At 41.6% G+C, this 20,954-nt stretch overlaps 1 long non-coding RNA gene across 1 annotated transcript in view; it reads left to right on the top strand.

The window, feature by feature from the left end:
- LOC141408907 (uncharacterized) overlaps positions 1-20,954 on the top strand; it is a 50,201-nt gene that overhangs the window by 14,905 nt on the left and 14,342 nt on the right. The window contains exon 2 of the long non-coding RNA XR_012426507.1: positions 3,846-3,928. This is a non-coding gene — a long non-coding RNA (uncharacterized lncRNA). The remainder of the gene's footprint in view (positions 1-3,845; positions 3,929-20,954) is intronic.

The raw sequence follows: 20,954 nt of genomic DNA, 5'->3' as shown, positions 1-20,954 counted from the left end.
AATTATTTATAATTGAAGACTATAAAGAGTTTCAAATGAGGTCAATTCCAAGGCATAGTCTTTGTTGTTCTGATGCTGGCACTTGGGGGTACTCCTAGAGCAGCAGTCCACATTCTGTACCTAATTGTTCTGTACCTAAAAGTCTTTGTTTCTGTCTGTTTCTCTATTCCTTCCACCTAGTCTTCTTTGCATGAGCTGTCAATGCAAGGAGACTGAATGCAGTAGTAGATTCTTTTTTTTTTCTTCTTTCTTTTGAGACTGAGTCTTGCTCTGTCACCCAGGCTGGAGTGCTGTGGCATGATCTCAGCTTACTGCAAGTTCCTGGTTCATGCCATTCTCCTGCCTCAGCCTCCCGAGTAGCTGGGACTACAGGCGCCCACCACCACGCCTGACTAATTTTTTGTATGTTTTTAGTAAAGACGGGGTTTCACCATGTTAGCCAGGATGGTCTCGATCTCCTGACCTCGTGATCCACCCACCTCAGGCTCCCAAAGTGCTGGGATTACAGGCGTGAGCCACTGCGCCTGGCTGTAGTAGATTCTTAATTGAATTCAAGATCTGTTGCTGCTTAAAAAATTTGTCCATCAGAGATTTCAGGGTCTTTCTTTGTTATCCAGTTGGTATGATTAAAATTCTAGTTAGTATTGTCTTAAAATGAAAAAAACACCTAAAATATTACACAGAAAATGTATAAATCTAAATACTGTTAGGATTTCTAAGTCGTAAATTGAAGCTTGACTTTCTATTCGTGGTGGAAATCTGGGATTCATTCATCTCTGTCTCCTTTCCCTAACTAGTCTCCACATTCTGATGATCTAACCTCGTAAATAGTTCTGAAATGTCTTCATTTCTTTTAATCCTACTTAGTTTAAGTTCTTAGTTTAATCTTAATGTAGGTTCTTACCATCTCTTACTTGGATTGTTACAAATCCAGGTTTATCACCAAATGATCTCTGCTTCCGGACAGTTCTCCCCTCCACCGGAAAACCCTCTTCTACTGAAACGCAAATTTTATCATGTTACTTCCTTGCTTAGAACACTTCTTTGTTTCTCCTTTCATCCCATGGTAAGATAAAAAAGACTTGGAGAAGTGTGAAGTCCTTTCAAGGTCTGGTACCTGCTTATCTTTCCATTCTCATTCCCATCCCTCCTCCTTACTCTGTTCCCTCTAGTGCTGCCAAATGACCATCACTCCAAAATCATGTTGTATTTTTTCATGCCTGTATGCTTTTCAATGCTATTCCTTTGTGAATGACTACCCATCCTTTAAGACCTATCTCTGAGGTCACCTCTTCCTGGCAACCTTTCCTGATCTACCCATCTGGGATGGATGCCCCTTCTCTGTTCTCTACAAGCTCCCTTTGCATTTCTCTGACTTAGCCTCATCACACTGCATTGAAGTGATCTGTCCACCTGCCTGTTTATCCCTCTTGACTGTGACCTAGAAACCAAAGCCTGTCTCTGATTCATCCTTACACCTGCAGCCACCAGAACAGTGCCTGACATAAAACTGATGCTCAATAAATGTTTCCTGAAAGGTTGTATTAAAACTTGTAAACTTTATGAATGAGAGAGGCCATAAGGTTGAGAAATATCTGGTGATTTGTGTTAGCATGGATATTTCAGACATTTTAGACCCAAAGACACATTTTTAATGGTCTCTCAACTGAGGATTAGACCAAAAGATTCTACTGGCCCTCTGATCTCCCCCCTGCTCAGTAGAGAGAATTGAAGGCAATTCCCTGAGGAAAGCATGTCTAGGATACTGCTGAGGACTTTGTTTCATTAAGAGGTGGTGAGCATTGGTGCTGTTGAAGCCTCCTGGAAATGATTCTTCTCTTGACGTGAGGTACTGCTGAGGGTCGTGTGTGTATGTGTGTGTGTGTGTGTGTGTGTGTGTGTATGTGTGTACAAGTGCACACAGTGGTGGTAACAACAAGCAGGGTGTTGAAACAGTCCCTGGGCAGAGAGCGGTCTCAATCAATCATTCTGATTGTAATGTGCCTGGGACCTAAATAACTGAGGACTTGACTCATTAATGATGACAGCAAACACTTACTGAGTACCTACTATGTGCCAAGCAGTATTCTAAGTGTTTTGTGTGCATTAACCCATTTGATCTTCGCAAAAACCCCATGAGGGGCAGGTACTGTTATTGTCTTCATATTATAGATGAGGAAACCAAGACACAGAGAAGGTAAGCAGTGTGCACAAGATCACCCAGATAAGAAATGGCAAAGGGAAGAACAATTCCAGGCAGTCTGACTCAAGAGCCCAGGTTAAGATTAAACTGCCATAACCATCATTCTTTCCTGCCTCTCATGTACTGACATGGTCCTGAGTCAGTGCTTCTTAATCTCTGGGACCTTAAGACGGCACCTGGTCACTAAGAATGGTAAGGAGGTGTTACTCTTTGAGGAGAAGTGAAGCCCCACACCTGGGGGTCTCTGGGTACTGGGGCAGCCATGGGGAACACCTGCAGACCTGTGATCCTTGGAGGAAGAGCTGTAATCACTGTAGTCACTGACCAGACAGCAGGCTCCCTTTGCACTCTCTAGCCCAGGTTAGAAGTCAGAACAGTATTGCAGAAGGCTGGTAGAGTAACTCTGCTAGTCAGCAGAGAGTGGACCAACCCTGTGAGAACCCTTGGAGTCGAATGGAACCTACTGGGGCTGGAGGTGGTAGTGGAGTAATACAGCAAGACTGAGAGGCTAAGTGCCGGGGTCTGTGATGAAACTCTACATATGTTGACTATAATTCTTAGATCAACCATGCAAGGTGGATATTTGCCCTATTTTACTGATAAGAAAGCAGTATCAGAAAGGCTAAGTAGCATGCCCAAGTTACAGCATTAGTAAGTCTCTGGAATCCAGTCTACTTACTCCAAAGCCTATCTTTTTAACCTGTACCCTTTGCCCCTCCTATATAATGTTTGTTGCTTTTCTGTTTTATTTTATTTTTTTGAATAGAACTTCCTTCTGAATTTCTCAGGGCGAGCTGGGGCCTGACTTGTGGATTACACAGTGGGCATAGTTTTCCAGAATCTGAGGAGGGTGTGAGAATCAGGTGGATTGTGACATTCCCCATAAAAGAGCAGTGTAGAACGAAATTTTAATCCCTTGGTGTCTGCGCTAAGAATTCATCTCAGATTCTTTCTTCCTTTTTCAACTTTTTCACATGCTTAGGAAGTCATTGTGAGCAAAAACAGAGTCCAAGGCCCAGAGTGCCCCCTGCAGGGCTGGAAGGAGGATTCAGGGCAGGGCGAGGTGCACAGCCACCTGTGGGGCTGTGAGGCCGGGCCCTGGAGACCCTTCCCTTCAGTGAGGGTTTGCAGACTAATCCTGTAGGCAAAGGGCACTCATGGAGCATTATTGAGGAGGGATGTGATGAAATCAAGATGGTTTAGGTGGATTATTCTGCAGGCATGTGTATGGTGGGTGGGGTGGGGGAGAGACTGAAGGATAGGAGGTATTGCAGGAATAGAGACAATGTGATATGGGGCTGAAATTAGACAATGGAATGAGAATGGAAGCCAGGGACAGATGGGAAAGGCATTAAGATGCTACAAAGGGAGTAACGAGGCTTACTTGATTGTGAAGAATGACAAAAAGTGCCATAAGAGGAGGAAAATAAAGCATCCTAGTAGAACTGGGGGAATCAGAAATGGGAACTTATTTGGGGAGAAAAAGATTTTAATTTTTTAAACAGTTTTAGCATCTTGGATTTTGGGGGCATATTTTGAAAAGGCCTAAATGGGAACTGTTTTTGCTGCAGAGACCATCCCATCCCTTGCCTTTCAGAGACACCATCATGTAGGAAATGTGAATCTTTTACCATCTTTTCAGGACTCCCAAAGACAGAGATGAGCCTTCTGTTTCCAGTGATCACAGGGCCCCGGGATGAAGCCAGCCTCAAGATAATAAATCAGGTAATTATTTCCATCCTTTCTATGACAATAATGGTGTCGAGGCAGGCAAAAATTCATCAGAGGCAGCTTTGCAAGTCCCCCGGGAGACTCACGATAAAGAGGTTGATTGTCAGAATCTGCCTCTGCAGCATCACACCAGGGCTCTGTAATGACGGCCGAGGGCCACATTGTGCCTCCAGAGTAAAGAATTGTGGAGATGAAAAAAAGACAGACACCTAAATCCTAGCCCAGTGCCCCCCCGAGTCTGTGTGGACGGTCTGGATCAGTAATTAGAAACACAGCGCAATAAATATTGAAAGAAGCTCTGTAAACATTCTAGAGGACAATGAAATTAGAAATAATAAGCAGATGGGCTTTTATTCAAAGCAAATCACGCCAGATGGACTCAGTACCTTTCTTTTTTGCAGTAAAAGTACAAAGTTGGTAGATAAAGGAAAATGGTATGCTTGATGTCGTATGTTTGAAGATTGTTAAAACATTTGAGTCTTCCAAGAAGTTTGATTTGCAGAATTGGCTCAGAATGCCTGGAATAGAAGCACATACCTGACAGAAAAAAGTTGGATAAATGCTGCTAATTGGTCAATAGAAAGTACTGGAACAATGGGCTGTTGGGACAACCTCACAAGGGGTCTTCTAAGAGACCGTAGAGATCATCAGTTCCAACCCTCTCAATTAAGAGTAAAGAAGCTCAATCAAAAGGAGACAATTACTCACAAAAGCAGGACTAGGAAAAAGGTACTTGACAATTAGTTCTGCAGTGTGAGTGCTTGGTCTCCTCTTTACCTGGTGTCTCTATTATCTAGGAAAGGAAATAGATATGGTCAAGTCTGGTTTTGAAAGGATCCTAAATACGGAGATGCAATAATCGGACCCTGGCTACCAAACCCTGTATCAATCATGTCTTCTAAAGAGGGTGGGGCTTCAGACAAAGTGGAGATGGGGGTTGAGAAACAATTGGGAAGTTTTGCCGCAGACCGAGCTCCTGAGGTCCCTGTGAAGTTTTCGAGCCACTTTCAAGGATATGAATTCATTCTTGCTGTGAAGCACATGTTGCCCATTTTGCAGTGAGAAAATGGCAAAACTCAGGGAGATTTGGAGACCGCTCCAACGAAGCCTAAAGCCAGCACGTACCAGAGTTGGGATTAAAGCACAGATCCTCTGATTCCAGTCACTTCTCTCTCACCCAAATTACACTTTGGTAAAATTCTGTTGTAGGCCCAGACGTCCTTCCTGCCCTCTATCTCCCCAGCAGTCTCCCCTCTCTCTTGGCTGGGCTCTTATACAGTTTCTTCTCAGATATAAGGAAAATAATATTTTCCAAATTTCATATTTTAACTGAAAATGACATTATATTAACCGCACAATTGTCATCTATATATTCTACATGAAAAATATTTATTGTAACTTAAATGAGAACTACTTAAAGGAATGGTTTTTATGTTAGGAAAAAATATAATATACCGCTTTTTTCTCACACACACAAAAAAAAACCCATCAGATCTCATGAGCCTTATTCACTACTACCATGAGAACAGTATAGGGGAACTGCTCCCATGATCCAATTACCTCCCACTGGGTCCCTCCCACAACATGAGGGAATTATGGGAGCTATAATTCAAGATGAGATTTGGGTGGGGACACAGCCAGACCATATCACTGCACATATGCCACTGCACATATTCTCTGGTTCTAAGATTAGATCTCCTCTCCTGCTGGTAGTGTTTGCTGGGGTGCAGCCTCCTCCCCACTGCCCAGGTGATGATTTCTATAATGAGGCCATTTTAGTACTTTAGTAACTGAAGAGCTCTATGCCACATTTGCTTCATCTAGAATTCAGCCTCAAAACAAGTACTATTATATCTGGGAACTGCCAGTGTCTTTATCTGGCATCTATCTTTACTCAGTGATGAGGAGGTACTTAGACAATGGGGTAGGCTGTGAGTCTCAGTTTATATGATTTTTCAAATAAAGAACATCCCAAGTGGCTTTTAGTCACTTAATTATCATGTTTTTTCTTAACTTTCTGGTGGCTAATAGTAAGCAAATTCTGTGTGTATTTTTTCTCTGGAATCTTTCACTGCAATCCCAAATTGAAAGTTTTTCTTCCTTTTTTTTTTTTTTTTTTTGTGCTTCTTTGATAGATTGGATTAATTCTTTAGAAAAGGAAAAGATTAGGTTTTTGTATCCCATAATTAGCATTACTGCAGAGGGAGGCAGAAGCTGGAGCCTATGGAAGAAGGCCTGGGACAATGGCTTCATGCTCACGTGTGACCTGAACTGAGCCAGGGTGGTAGGGCAGCCTTGCTTGGCTTGAATCTTCAGGTCTGTCATATTACTATCTTTGCACTAAAGATAGAAATTCTTATATTTTCCCATATGCTAGGACAGGTCTCTCCAAGCATCCTACCTATTGTTCCTAAAGCAAAAATATTCCTTACGATATGAAATACAGCATGCACAACTTTTTCTGGTTCTCTTTGTCTCCCTCTGCCCCCACCAAGGTTTAACAAAGTAACTCTGAAACCAGCTTTTGCAGTGAAATGAATCTGCCCAAGGAATATTTTTTACCCTCAATAATAATAAGTCCCCTAAGAATGGAACACTTTCCATTTGCAGAGCTTTATTATTGTTATTTGGGACTGATGGACTGTCAGTGGTTTCTGCCAGAAACAGAAATGCTAATCGGGGCCTTCAGCAGGGTGGCACTGGGGGTTCACACTTCTACACTTTGTTTAGGCTCATGGGGATGACGGTTTCGCTGACTCTTGTTTTCGCAAGCCCTTCTGGAGATGTGGCCTGTAAGAAACTCTGGCAATCAAGAGAATGGAGTTCTGATAGATGTAGTGCATTTTCTACCAAATTACATTAGCATATAAAACTTGGATTATTGATTCTTTCTTTACTTGTGATTTCTGGGCAAAAGTCCAGTTTAGAGAAGGAAAGAGAATATACACACAACTGAGCTGAGAGTAGTTTATTTTATTTTTTCTTGATTTTAGAGACTGGTGCCATGGCCCAGAAGGGTAGTGTGAGTTTGCACTGTGATGCACTCTAACATCTGCATTAGGCTGTGCTCAAGCCTTCCGTGGTACCGTCCTTTCATTTCTGATCCAAACTGGACAGGAAGGAAAGGGCAGAGCACCATCTGCCAGGGGCAACAGAGTACCTACTACTTGTTTAAGCACTCGCTGGTGTCAGGCAGTCGATGGCACTGTACTGAAAGTATCTCCTTTGGTACGTAATATCCTCATTTTGCAGATGAGGAAACTGAGGCTCAGTGAGGTTAAGTGACTTTTGTTCTAGGTCACTCAGAAGAAAGTGCAAGATTAGTAGCTATTAGCTTTGGAAAACAATTTGAAAACTCCTCAAAAGGTGAAACAGAGTCACAAGATGACCTAGCAATTCTACTCCCATATATATACCCAAGAGAAAAACATAGGTCCACACAAAGATTTGTACACAGATGTTCATAGAGGCATTATTTATTTTAAGACAAGGTCTCGCTCTGTTGCCCAGGCTGGAGTGCAGTGATGCAATCATAGCTCACTGTAGCCTCAAGCTCTTGGGCTCACAGGATCCTGCCACCTCAGCCTCGTGAGTAGCTAGGACTACAGACATCTGCCACCATGCTCAGCTGATTTTTGTATTTTTTTGTGGAGATGGGGTGTTGCTATGCTGCCCGGGCTGGTCTCTAATTCTTGGCCTCATGTGATCCTCCTGCCTTGGCCTCCCAAGGCACTGGGATTGTAGGCATGCAGAATTATTAATAATAGCCAAAAAGGAGAAACAACTCAAATATTCATCAACGAGTAAAAGGCCAAATAAAATAAGGCTATCCATACCATGGAATATTATTCAGCAATAACAAGAAATGAAGTATTGGCACATGCTAAGCTTGGATGAACTTTGAAACCATCATGCTAAGTAAAATAAGTCACTCACAAAGACCACTTATTGTATGGTTCCACTTATATGAAATGTTCAGAGCACACAGAAAATAGAGTAGTGATTGCCAGGGGCGTGGATGGGAGGACAGCTTGGGGCAAATGGGGAGTAATGGCTATGGGGTTTCTTTTTTGGGTGATAATAAAATCTCCCACAGTTGATTCTAAGTTTGGTTCTAAACTGATACTAAATTGGTTCTAAAATTGATTGTACAGCTCTGAATATACTAAAAAACATTCATTGTACATTTGTAATGGGTGAATGCTATGGTATGTGAATTATATCTAAATAAAATTATAAAAGAATTTCATGGCTGCTACCCACTGCTCTTATACAGGGAGGCAGTGGACACTTCGACTGGGGAGTAATTTGGGATGCTTCTAATGTACCCACCTACCAAATAGCAGCAGCAGCAGCATCTAACTTTTGTAAAGCATTTAGTAAATGCCCGGCACTGTGCCATGCACTTTACAGACATCATCTAACGTAATCATCATTGCTCTTACTCTTATTTTCTAGAAGAGTTTTAGATCTAGAAGAGGTTTAGAGCATTTAACAATTTTTTTAAGGTCACATAGCTAGTAGGTCTTCTACCGAATAAAAACCTTGGAAACAGATGTGTTTATTTGTCTAAGTCTCAGCATCATATAGTAGTGGCTAAGAGAACAGGATCTATGGCTAGACGGCCTGGCTTTGAATCAGGATTCTGCTTCATCAGCCTTGTGTAAATGTGAGCAAATTGCTCAAACTCTGTACTCCAGTTTTGTCATCTGTATAATGGGATAATAAAGGCATTAAACTCACAGAGTTGAGTGAAATTCAGAGATAACACGTGGAAAGCATCTAGAACAGTGCCTGGCACATACAGCAAGTGCTCAACAGCTGTGAGCTGTTATTACCGTCTCTGTTGGAGGATGGGAGTACAGGAATGAATGAGTCACAGACTGTAATCAGCTGCAGTCAAGCAGGAAGACAGATGGAGACATCATTGAAATAGGGAGCCACGGGGAGGGCAGGCAGGAGGCGGAGTAGCACAGAGGCGGGGTGACTAATGATGAATTAGGGCCACTCCTGTGGTCCTAGATCTTTGGTCTTTCAGGCTCTGGTTTGCTGTGGCAGGATTTTCTTCCCTTTCCCTCAAGGGTTCAGGCGTATACAAGAATGATTAAATCTGGTTGTGGAGTTTCAGGATTGTGTTTTTCCTGACAGTTGGGTCAAAATTAAACACTTGAAAGGACAGAGCAGAGAGTAGAAAAAGTTTTTTATTTGGGCTTCTTGAATATTTAACGGTAGTTAAGTCCTGAGGCAAATATAATAGCAACTTGATCAGGAGATAAAAAGTCATGAAAGAAGACAGCATGAGGTGTGTTCCTACCCAGGATGGGTGCTTTCTCATATTCTAATTACACTGAGCCTTAGGAATGTGTCGGAGATTAGCTACTGCTGCACATGAGCTGTAAGATTTATAAGTAAATGTATTTGGGTACGTGCATCATATATAAAAGTTGAGAGGAGATGGGAGCAGAGAGAGGGAAAAAAAGAGGGAGAGAGAGAGAGATTGAATTTGAAACAGAAAACCAGGTTTCCAAATCTGAAGGGGCAGAAGGGAGCACAAAACACGTGGAGGAACCGTTTGATGTACATGTCTTAGTTCCCAGCACAGTGTCTGGTCCGTAATAGGCATTCAGCAAATAATTGCTCAATAGACAGTGTTTATTCTAGTTGGTACATTGAAGATAACCTCTAATAACCTTTAGATTCTGAACTTAGGTAACCCCTCTGAGAATTTATCAGATAAACAAGTAATAAGTGAGACCAACGTCATAAGGTGTTAACTCGGAGCCGTCATCTATCCTTGTGGAGAATAACCCAGAGGACTTGGATTAGGACCTGATAGTCTACCTTGGCGGCACGTGAGAATCACCTGGGGAGCTTGTGAAACATGAGGCTGCCAGGCTGGACCTCACTCCAGACCAATCGAATCAGAATCTTTGGGGTGGGGCCTGGGTGTTGGTAATTATCCTTTGAAACACTCCCCAGGTGATTCTAATGGAATCTAGGAGGGAGAATCACTGGGGTAAGGCATTTGTAGATGGGGAGATTGGTGGCATCTGACAGAAGACTTGACGTGTACTTAGCCAGAGATAAACCTCAGGTCTGGCCAGAATGTGGAAATGTGTCAGTCATCTTTTCAGATTTCCAAGGTCATGTGAGCTTGGACTGAAGATAGCCCAGCACAGGGCCAGCGATGGCAGCTGGAAGGGTGGCTGCCTGGGAAGGAGGTAAGCCTTAATAACCGAAATAGATGCTGCGCTTTCATCTACCTAATTGCTATGATTTGGAAGTTTCCCATAGCCTGAAACTAGGTACCCACAGAAGGGTGTGAGAGAAGGGGAGGGTACTGAGGGATCCTGGGGTCCCTAGGCCTTATCTCATGGAAGGTGCTGGGCTGGGTCAGCAGGACTCAATTGCCTGCTGTAGAGTCCTCAGTGCTCTCCAGAGATCTGATCTGGCTCCCCACAGAGGCACTGACTGCACTGCACCCTGAGATCTCACTGCCAGTCTACAGAAGGACCATTAAGATAATCAAAGAGTCTCTGGGGAGTTTGTGGAGTGTGACTGTGGCCACGGGAGCATATTTTATTTTGCCTTGAACCAAACTGCTGAGGAAGAATTCTCTTACATTTTCAACAGGAAGAGGGTATCAGTCAGCCAAATAGCTCTGAGCACACTTCTAGTTAGCTCACAGCATCCCAGAAAAATAGACCTGAAGTTTCTATAAGCAGCCTGTCTCCTTCGAGACCAAAGCTGTCTCTCAGTGAAGGATGTTGTTGGGCCCCATAGTAAATTTGGGGAGACCAGGGAAAATCCAGGCTCAGGAGAGGCAAATTTTCATTGTACTTGAATCAGGAGAATCTGATGATCAACATCAACCCTTCTTTAAAATGCATTTAAACCAACATTTAAACATGCTTCCTGCCACCTGCCCTCTTTCTATAGAATTTTTTCCTTTACTCTGCCCCCATCCCCCACCCCCACTCTCTTTCCTTCTGACAACTCCATTTCAACCACATGCACCTGATAGAATCTCACACACAGGCACATTTATTATTGACCAGCTTCTTTATCTTGGATAGTATGTCATGAGTAGTCAAGACTATAGCTCTTGAAGGTAGTTTCATAGATTTAAGATGAAGAAACAGTATCCATATAGTTCCAGAGTCAAGGAAGCCTGATAGTCAGTGAAAAAACACAAGACTGTTGGAGAGTGGAATTTTACTCACGGGAGCTGGCTTGGACTTTAGATATGAAACATTTGATTTATAGTTTCTATTTCTCTCTGATAGAAAACTCTGCTAACCCTTATTGGAAGGTCGAATGTGTTGGGTTCTTTAGCTAAGGTAGCTGTTAAAATTTATTTCACATTCAAGGAAAGGGGCTCTTGTTATTCACCATGTTCCCATTTTAATTATGATTTTCCTGGCATCATTTTTAACAAGAATAACCTAAGGCCTGCAAGGAGTGATTTCCCCTAATCACTTCTTAAACCTTCCCTCCCCACCCCCAACTAACTGCTATAGCTACAGCTACACAGATGAAATGAAATGGAGACTTGAGCAATTACCTGGTGGATCTGAACAGTGTGGAGTCAGCAGTCAATTAGAATAGTTCAATTATGAAAATCCTTTTTTCTCCCTTCTTCTTTTCCTCTGTAGAATTATCACCTTAACTCTTGCTCATCCACCCACCCTGGGTTGAGGCCTCCTTTCTCATCCTTCTGCTTCTGTTGGCCCCAGACCCCTCTCTAGTGGATGGCCCTGGCTCCTCTGCCGGCCTAGCCCTCATCTCCATTCCTTTTCAGGGAGAGGCCGCGGATTCCTCCTCTCCCTATTGGATGGGTTTAAGATGGGGAACCTTGTGTTATGCTGATCCCTGAACTCTCACATCATTTCCCAGGTGTCAGTGTACCTTCAGAAAGCCTGTGCCTGAGGTCCTGAGCCACATCCCCTTGGCCTTCCATGTTGCTATTCTGAGATTCTCTTTGCACACCCCATTGGCTACCCAGATCCATTCACCTATGGGAACACTACTTATTCTTGCCAGCTTCCCTCACCACGGAGTGAGTCTGACCCTAGTCCAGTATGATGAGAGCACCTGCCCCCAGACACAGAAGTCACAGATATGGGTGCCAGTAGGCCTTCTGAGTATGGCTGTACCTCCTGCCAATGGGGACTCCAAGGACTTCCTCTTCACCATAGTGGCAAACACTTGTCTGAATGTTGATTACAGATAGATAGCCAGTCCCATATTTGGATGATTCTCATTGTCAGCCAAAATCAAGGTATTCACAGGGTTCCTTCCTTCTGAGGTCTGTGAGGAAGAATCTGTTTCAGATTGGAACACTACCTTTCACCATTTATAAAAATTCACTCAAGATGGATTAAAGATTTAAATGTAAGACCTCAAACTATAATAATCCTAGAAGAAAACCTAGGAAATACCATTCTGGACATTAGTCTTAGGAAAGAATTTATGACTAAGTCTTCAACAGTGATTGCAACAAAAACAATTGACAAATGCAGACTAGTTAAACTAAAGAGCTGCATAGCAAAATAAATTATCAACAGAGTAAACAGACAACCTATAGAAAGGGAGAAAATACTTGGAAACTATGCATCTGACAAAGGTCTAATATCCAGAATCTATAAGGAACTTAATGCAACAAGCAAAAAACAACCCCATTAAAAAGTGGGCAAAAGACATGAACAGACATGTCTCAAAAGAAGACATACAAGTGGCCAACAAACTTAAAAAAATGCTCAGCATCACTAATCATTAGGGAAGCGCAAATCAAAACCACAATGAGATACCATCTCACATCAGTCAGATGGCTAGTATTAAAAAGTAAAAACAAAACAAAACAAAACAAACAGATGCTGACAAGGCTCTGGAGAAAAGGGAATGCTTATATACTGTTGATGGAAATATAAATTAGAGCTAACCACCATGGAAATCAGTTTGGAGATTACTCAAAGGACTTAAAATAGAACTACCATTCAATCCAGAAATCCCATTGCTGGGTATATAACCCAAAGAAAATAAATTGTTCTACCAAAAAGACACATGCGCATATGATATAGAACATATGATGTACCTATGTTCTACCAAAAACAACATATGTTAATCACAGCACTATTCACAAGAGCAAAGACATGGAATCAACCTAGATGCCTATCAGTGGGGGATTGGATAAAGAAAATGTGGTACATATACCCCACAGAATACTATGCAGCCATAAAAAAGTGAAATCCTGTTCTTTGCAGCAACATGGATGCAGCTGGAGACCATTATCCTAAGCAAATTAATGCAGGAACAGAAAACCAAGTACGGCATGTTCTCATTAATAAGTGGGAGCTAAACAATGGGTGCATATGGACATAAAGATGGCAACAGACACTGGGGACTACTAGAGGGAGGGAGGAGGGAGGAGCAGGACAAGGACAAGGGTTCAAAAACTGCCTATTGGTTATCCTCGGTGTCACACAGTATATGCATGTAACAAACCTGTACACGTACTCCCTGAATCTAAGAAGTTGAAATTATATATATAAAATGAAAGCATAGAATAAATTAATAATATAATCCACTGTATAAAAAAAAGATAAAAATCTGTTTCAGGTTCCTCTCCTGGGCTTGTTGATGACCATCTTCTCCCCATGTCTCTTCACATCAGCTGCCCTCTATGCATTTCTTTGTCTGTGTCTAAATTCCCACTTTTTTATACGGACACCAGTCATATCGGATTAGGAGCCCAGCCTACTTCTGACCTTAACTTACTGAATTACATCTGTACTGATCCTATTTCCAAATAAAGCCACATTCTGAGGTACTGGGGGTTGTATCATTTTTGGGGGACACACATTGTTCAACCCATAACAGTATGCATTATTTGATGGGGCAGTAATGATAGAGATGTATATGTACAGTGCAGACCTAGTAAAGGGAATAGACACTTCTTTTTTTTTCAGGGCAGACACATCCTCAAGAAAGCTAATATGAAGTCATAACTATGTCTCAGGAACTATTCATGTTTATTGATCACTTATTATGTGCTAAACACCATTTAGTAATTTAATGTGTCAACACAATCCTATGAAGAAGCTAAGCCACAGAGAGGTAAAGTAAACAGTCCCAATGCACATAGGAAGGGGCAGAGGGGCAGATCAGGTGTATTTTGTAGGAACCGAATTACACTGTCTTCCCCTACCTCCCTGAAACACCAGGCTCTCCCCATTGAGGATCTGTCCATAGGTTAAGAACGTGGCACTGACAGGGACCAGCTTACATGGATGATTAGGCATGAAAGCGGTCTGAGTTAGGCAAAGCAGAAGCCTCATTGTGCCAAACTTCCTAATCCCCATGGTCAGAACCTGTGTCCCCAGGCACCCTTAAAATAGGCACTTCCCACTCTATTTCAGGTGCTGTTTGTTGCCTTCTTGGTATCTTTCAAACGCAGTTATCATATTCATTTGCTTACCACTAGGGTGTAAGCCCCATGAAGGCAGGGACCTGTGTTGTCTTTTTTAGTGCTGCATTGCCAGTGCCTAGCAATGGCCCAGAGAGGCATTTGAGAAAGACTTCTGGTGAATTGGATTGTGCTGTATATAAAGCAGATTTTTCTGGGGTCTTCTCAGAAATTAGATTTCATTTAAAAAAATAAGCCCTAGGTGAAAAATGCCTCTAGGAACTTGTACATTAAATAACTGATTACAAATGAGGCACTTAAAGCATCACAGCTGGTCTCTAGCACAGGTATGGAGGCCACTGAAGACGTGGCTCTCTGTACCAAAGTCATATACTAAATTCATTGATAATTATCCTAAGTGGAGCAAATAACCCTCATACATCTCTTGCAGCATAGCTATAGGTTTTATTTTCACTTAAAGTATTGACTTTCTACCCAGGGAGCCATCATCTTTTTTTTTTTTTTTTTTTTTTTTGGTAACAGTGGCCTGCTCGCATTGCTTTGTGGAAACAGGCCACGTATTCAAGGCAAACTTGACTGTACAGAGCTCACAGTGGGGTGGGTACTTCACGGATACTCTCTGAACTGCTAAGGTGGTAGAGCAAAGCAGGTTGGGAGTTGGAAGGCCTATGTGCTTGCCTTGGCCCACAGGCAGCTCATAATTTATGTTGAGATTGGGTATCCCATTTGTAAGAAGGAGTAAATGATTTCTGCCCTGTTTGCCTCACCTACTATTGCAAGGTTCAATTAAGTTAATGCACAGAGAAGTGCTTCGGACCCAGAATTTACACATGTAAAGAGTAATTACCCTGGAGCAACATGGCAGGAACAGGAGTGCTGGTATCTAATAGACCTGAGCTTAAATTCCAATTCTACTTGCCTTGCTGTGACTTTAGTTATCTATAAATCTCTTTGATTTTTTTGTCATTTGTTTTATCATCTGTAAAATGGGGAGAATAATACCAGCCTTGCATGATTATGAGAGTCAAAGGGAATAATATTTGGAAAGTTCTTGGCACATAGTAGGTGCAGTGGTAACTTTTTTGCCGCTAATTTTAGTTGTCACTTAATCAGAGAGTGCCATCGTATTAGTTTTCTGTTATTGCCATAAACTATCACACACTTAGCCACTTAAAACAATACAAATTTATCATCATGTATTTATAGGTCAGAAGTCCAGTGGGCTTGGCTGGTTTCTCTGGCCAGGTCTCACAAAGTTGAAATCAAGGTGTTGGCAGGTCCAGGGGATTATCTACTTTCAGACTTATTCAAGGCATTGGTAGAGTTGAGTTCCATGTGATTGTAGAATTGAGGTCTACCAGCTGGTGGCTGGTGATTGTTTTCTGTTTATAGAGACCACCCACACTGCTTGGCTTGTGGTCTCTTCACCCTTCTTCAAAGCCAGCAATGGTGGGTCTTGTCTTCATTATTGGAATGTCTCCTTTGTTTCCCTCTTCTGCTGCAGCTGACTCTTCGTCTCCTCTACCCCTTTACGGGCCCCATGATTACGTTGTGTTCATGTGGATAATCCAGGGCTCTATTTTAAGTTTTCTAACCTGAATTTCATCTGCAAAGCCATGTAACCATATCGTGCCAAGGTAACACCTTCACAAGTTCCAGGGGATAAGAATGTGAACATCTTTGGCTGGGGGTGGGGTGGAGTGGGATGATTTTTTCTACCACAACCATATGTTGATAACTGATGTTCTCATATTATTAACAATGTCTCTTCAACAAGAACTAAAGTTCCAAGTACTTAGCTCAATGCCTGGCATAGAGTAAGTGCTTGATCAATATTAGTTTCTATTTTTGTTGTTGGTAAGCAGATGACAATAAGTATCTTGGTTTTTTCACAGGTTCTAGCAAATTCACCTGGCTAAGGGATGCCTCTTCCTTTACTACTCACTGTCAGCTCTCTCCAGAAAGTCTTTCTGACCCCAGCCCTTGCCCACCAGGCTGGATTCAGTGCCAGTCCTCTGTGTTACAGCATCATAGAACTTTCCTTGTTCAGCTGTCCATTTCCCTATCACTCTTCCACCAGATTGCGCTTTTTGAGTACAGAAACTGACATTTCTGTATCATTTAGTAGAGTGTCTGGTACATAGTACATGCTCAAGAAATGCTTATTGAATAAATTAATGATGGGAAAATTTATTATACTTAAAATTTTTGATCAAATAATTACCGGTTGGAATGTATCCCTTAAACGATACAAATATTGAGATATTCAGTGAGACGAAAATCTATGCATATCAGTACTGCGATTCCTGAGAATTGTCTTTACACAGAAGGCTTCTTGAAAAATAAATAAACATTGTGTTTGTGAATTGTCCAGGCCTGGATCTTGAGGAAGGCACTTCTTAAACAGCTGCAACTCCCGGTAAGTATTGTACTTGGAATTCACTGAATGATTTTGACACTTTTTTTCTCTGAATGCGTTAGGGAACAAACAAAGAGAGTATTGAAATAAAGCCACATCATCTTGGCTTACCTCTCATTTGCTTCCTTACTGGAGCTTATTATATCTAACAGCAAAACTGAACCCTAGTGTTATTTCTCTTGCAAATTCACAAGGAGCTCTTCCTTCTGGTTTTTTTTCCTCACACACTGAATGCTCATTTTCTGTCCATTTTGTGAAGTGTCTTAACGATACTGCAAGTCGTTAGTGACAAATAACAATCAAATAAGAGCAATTTTCATAGGGTCATTCATATTGCCATGTGTGTTTTCCATATTTTAGAAGTTTCTCAGTTTTGGTTTGTCAGCCTGCCCATGTGATTCCAGATCAGCCAAGGAGGCCAGGCTCCTCTTGCTTGGGCCAGGATCCCTTAACAGTTGCTTTGAGCTTGGCTGGTCTTTTTGCAATAATTGTTCCCACTCAGGGACTTTGATCTTTTGATATTTATTTTTAGATTCAATATAGTCACCATTATTTTAAAGGAACAGTTTTATTATCTGAACCAAACAACCACAAATGAAAAATTGGAGCCTAATCACAGGCCTCAGGACCCAGATGAGGAATAATGAAAAATTGTTTATAGTCATAAATGCTTTCTTTGCAGTTTTCCTTCTGTCTATTGGGCTGGGGCACATTTTCTACTATCACAGAATGGTGATTAGACATCAGATTATATCTTGATATTATAATGGTACTGCCCTCTACTGGAAATCTGGGAATCCTAATTTCCTTTGGATTCAGTGCTCCATTTTGAAATCACAGTCCAGCTCAGGTAGGAGGCTCACGTATAACATTGAACGGTTGCAGTGAAGTCATTTCTCAATGGTTCCTCTGGTTGAACATTCTTGCACAATTATTTAAAACTCAGCAAACATTTGTCAAACACCTATGATGTGCCAGACATTGTGCAAGGAACTCGATAGATGCAGAGATGTCTAAAACAAGGTTTGTGATTTCAAGAAACTTATGACCTGGTACAGGAGACAGACTTTTATACAAATAAATAGAAAGGAATCTGACTTCATGGAGTTCTGCAATTCCAAGGAATTTTAAGTGCTATATGGGCAGAGGCATGGCCAAGGAGAATTAGGACTTTACTACTGGACCAGTCATTAGCTCAGTGCCTGGCGTATGGTAGACACTGCATATGTGGGGTATGCATGATTTGGAGAAGGTGATATAATTAGAATGGAGGGGTCTGGAAGGGTTGTACAGAAAGGGATGCAGCCGGAGCCTCATTGACATCTTCCTCTCCTGCTCATACTCTGAGCAATCCTAGAACCACAGTAGGTGACTTTACTTGCAGCACAGTAGGAGAGCAGAGTAATCAGGAGTGATACACTGACAGAGCATCCAGCAAGGCCTCTTTCATTAATAAACACTTAATAAACACAACAGACGGTTGTGCCATACATAGGAGTACTATTTGAGCCTGAATATGCCTATAGGGCGGCCCACCTTCCTTGGACAGTGGGTGCTAAAGAGCCATTTATACAAGTAATGCCACTCTCTCGCCTGTCCTAGAGTTCTTGCTCCATTGTAACCTCTCTTGAGGAATTCACTCCTCCACTGAGTCTCTGAACAAAGAAAAGCTTTATCTATCATTGAGCAAGGTCTAGAGTGGGGTTTATGGGCCTTCCTTGACCTGGGCCCTGACTACTATCTCTGTCTCCTCTCCCAGAACTCTTCCACCTTCCTCCAACTGATCCAACCTGTTATTAGTTTCTTCTCACACTTCCATGCCTTTGCACTGCCTTTCCCTCTAATTGGAATGGTCTAGTTTTTAATCTAAAGTTTCTACTTATTCTTTAAAATTTAGCTCAAAGGCCACTTTTTGTTGGAAAGCATTTATTTGCTTTTTTAGACTATAAAAACATCTTCTGAATCTCCATAACACTACGTCATATGTCTGTCCTACTGCTTACTGCAATTCTCCAAGTATATGGTTATATGTCTGTTTCCATAGAGGTCAAATACTGTGTCCTATTAGTCATTTTAGCCCCAGGGGATTAGTGTATTATCTGGAACATAGCTAATATTTAGTGAATACTTTTCTAATAAAGTGGATTTGGTGAAAACCTCTACGTTAAGAAAGGTCTAGTGAAATATTTTTCATCTTTTATTTGTAAGTATCTATAAGGTAAGATAGGCCCATTGTCCTCAATCTGCATTAATAGAGCTCAATAACTGTCAAAGGAAGAATGCTTCCCAGAGACCAGGAGAGAGAAAAGGCCAAGTGGGCAAAGTCACGGCCCTCTTTAACAGACAGGGAGGACAGAAAGGGTGGGAACACTTGTTCAGAACTGTTCCTGTGAAATGTCCCACAAAAAGGAATCTGTGCTAGAATTATTTTGGGAAATGCGATTTACTCTTTTCTATTCATTCATTATTTACTCATCCTATTATTTAACAAGTATATTTTAAATGTCTACTATTTGCCATACATTGTTCTCAACACTGAAAGATGGCAGTGAACAGCATAGGTCATTGTTCTTGCCCTCCTGGAGCTTACATTCTACTGTGAGACACAGGCCATAAACAAAGTAAGAACTTGAACTGGGCAGTGTTTTACAGAGGGGCATTAAGTGCCATGGAGGAAAGAAGTCAGAAAGTTTTTATTGGAAGTGCTGGGGAGTGGAGTATGGGAATTTTGAATAAGAGGTCAAGGAAGTTCTCACCAAAAGGTTGCATTTGAGTAAAGACCTGAAAGAAGAGAAGGAGTGAGGTGGGTGGATCTCTGACTAAAGAGAAATCAGGAAAGAAGGAGCTGTGAATATTCCATGTTTAGAGGAACAGCACGAGGCCCAGTGTATTTTCAGCCCAGGAAGGGAGGGAGGTGAAGATGGGAGACGTAGGTGGAGAAGTCATAGAAGAGCAATCATTTGGGGTTGTAGGTATGAACTCTGGATTTCATCTGAGTAAAAAGGGGAAGCCATTGCAGGGTTTTGAAGAGAGGGGTGATATTGCCTGTTGTGGTAGGTGTTTCTCCTAATGCTATCCCTCCCCTAGCCCCCCACCCCCCAACAGGCCCCCTGGTGTATGATGTTCCCCTCCCTGTGTCCATGTGTTCTCATTGTTCAACTCCCACTTATGAGTGAGAACATGCGATTTTTGGTTTTCTGTTCACAGATGGATTTTAAGAGAAGTAACAGGATTTACATATTTTGGTGGCAGTATGGAAAGTGGCTTGGAGAGGGGAGTCCGATGGAATAAGACAAGAGAATAGCTGATTGCAATAGCCTCAGTGACAGATGATGAAGCCCTGAACATAGCAACTAGGAATGGAGGGAAGAATCAAATTAAATGGGTATTTAGGAAGTTTAGAATCAATAAGATTTGATGACCAATTAGATATAGTGGATGATGAAAAATATTCAGTGATAATCCTGAGAGTTCTGTCTTGGGTCAGATTGTCTATAATTACCTGTATCCCTTAGAGAGATCTATCAGTGCAAGCTACAAGGCAACATTCCATGTAATTAGCTTTTATTTTTAACACTGTTCAAGATATATTTTAACGGAGAAAAGTGAATTGATTTAATGCCCAATGTTGCCTTCTATTTTTGTCGTTCATAAAGCCATATTAGTTTTTTTATTAATACAAAAATACTTTAAAATGGTATTTACTTGAGTAAGCACGACGAATTGTTTGAATGTGCAGAGGATTACGATGTTATTTTTTAAACACTAATAGTCATATTTTGGGATTGGTGTATTCTAATCTTTTATATACAGAGTACAGAATTAAAAAGAAAACAGATTATACTGACTAGAAAAGTGTTCCTAGCAGGTGGTTTGAGGACCTTGTATAGATTGGGCCTTGTTCTCCAACATTGGGAAAAGGTGGGAGAAATTTCCAATATTGCTTATTTGGATTTTTGTATGTTTAGAATGGGACTAAGAAATGCTGGAATTTCTCTGAATAGTCCCAGGACTCTGAAAAGTAAGTATATTTCTTTAATGTGGCTGTGGTATGTGCACACCCGTTTGCCTTTTAAAGTAGCCTCTTGCCGGCATTAATGGCATCTCCTGAATATCTTGGGTTTGAAACTGTGAATTGAGAAGCAGAATCAAATTGTTTAGGGTCGTATGAATGC

This window comes from Macaca fascicularis, chromosome 1 (genome assembly GCF_037993035.2).
Source record: "Macaca fascicularis isolate 582-1 chromosome 1, T2T-MFA8v1.1".
NCBI lineage: Eukaryota > Metazoa > Chordata > Mammalia > Primates > Cercopithecidae > Macaca > Macaca fascicularis.
This window is presented reverse-complemented; position numbering and strand designations above follow the sequence as displayed.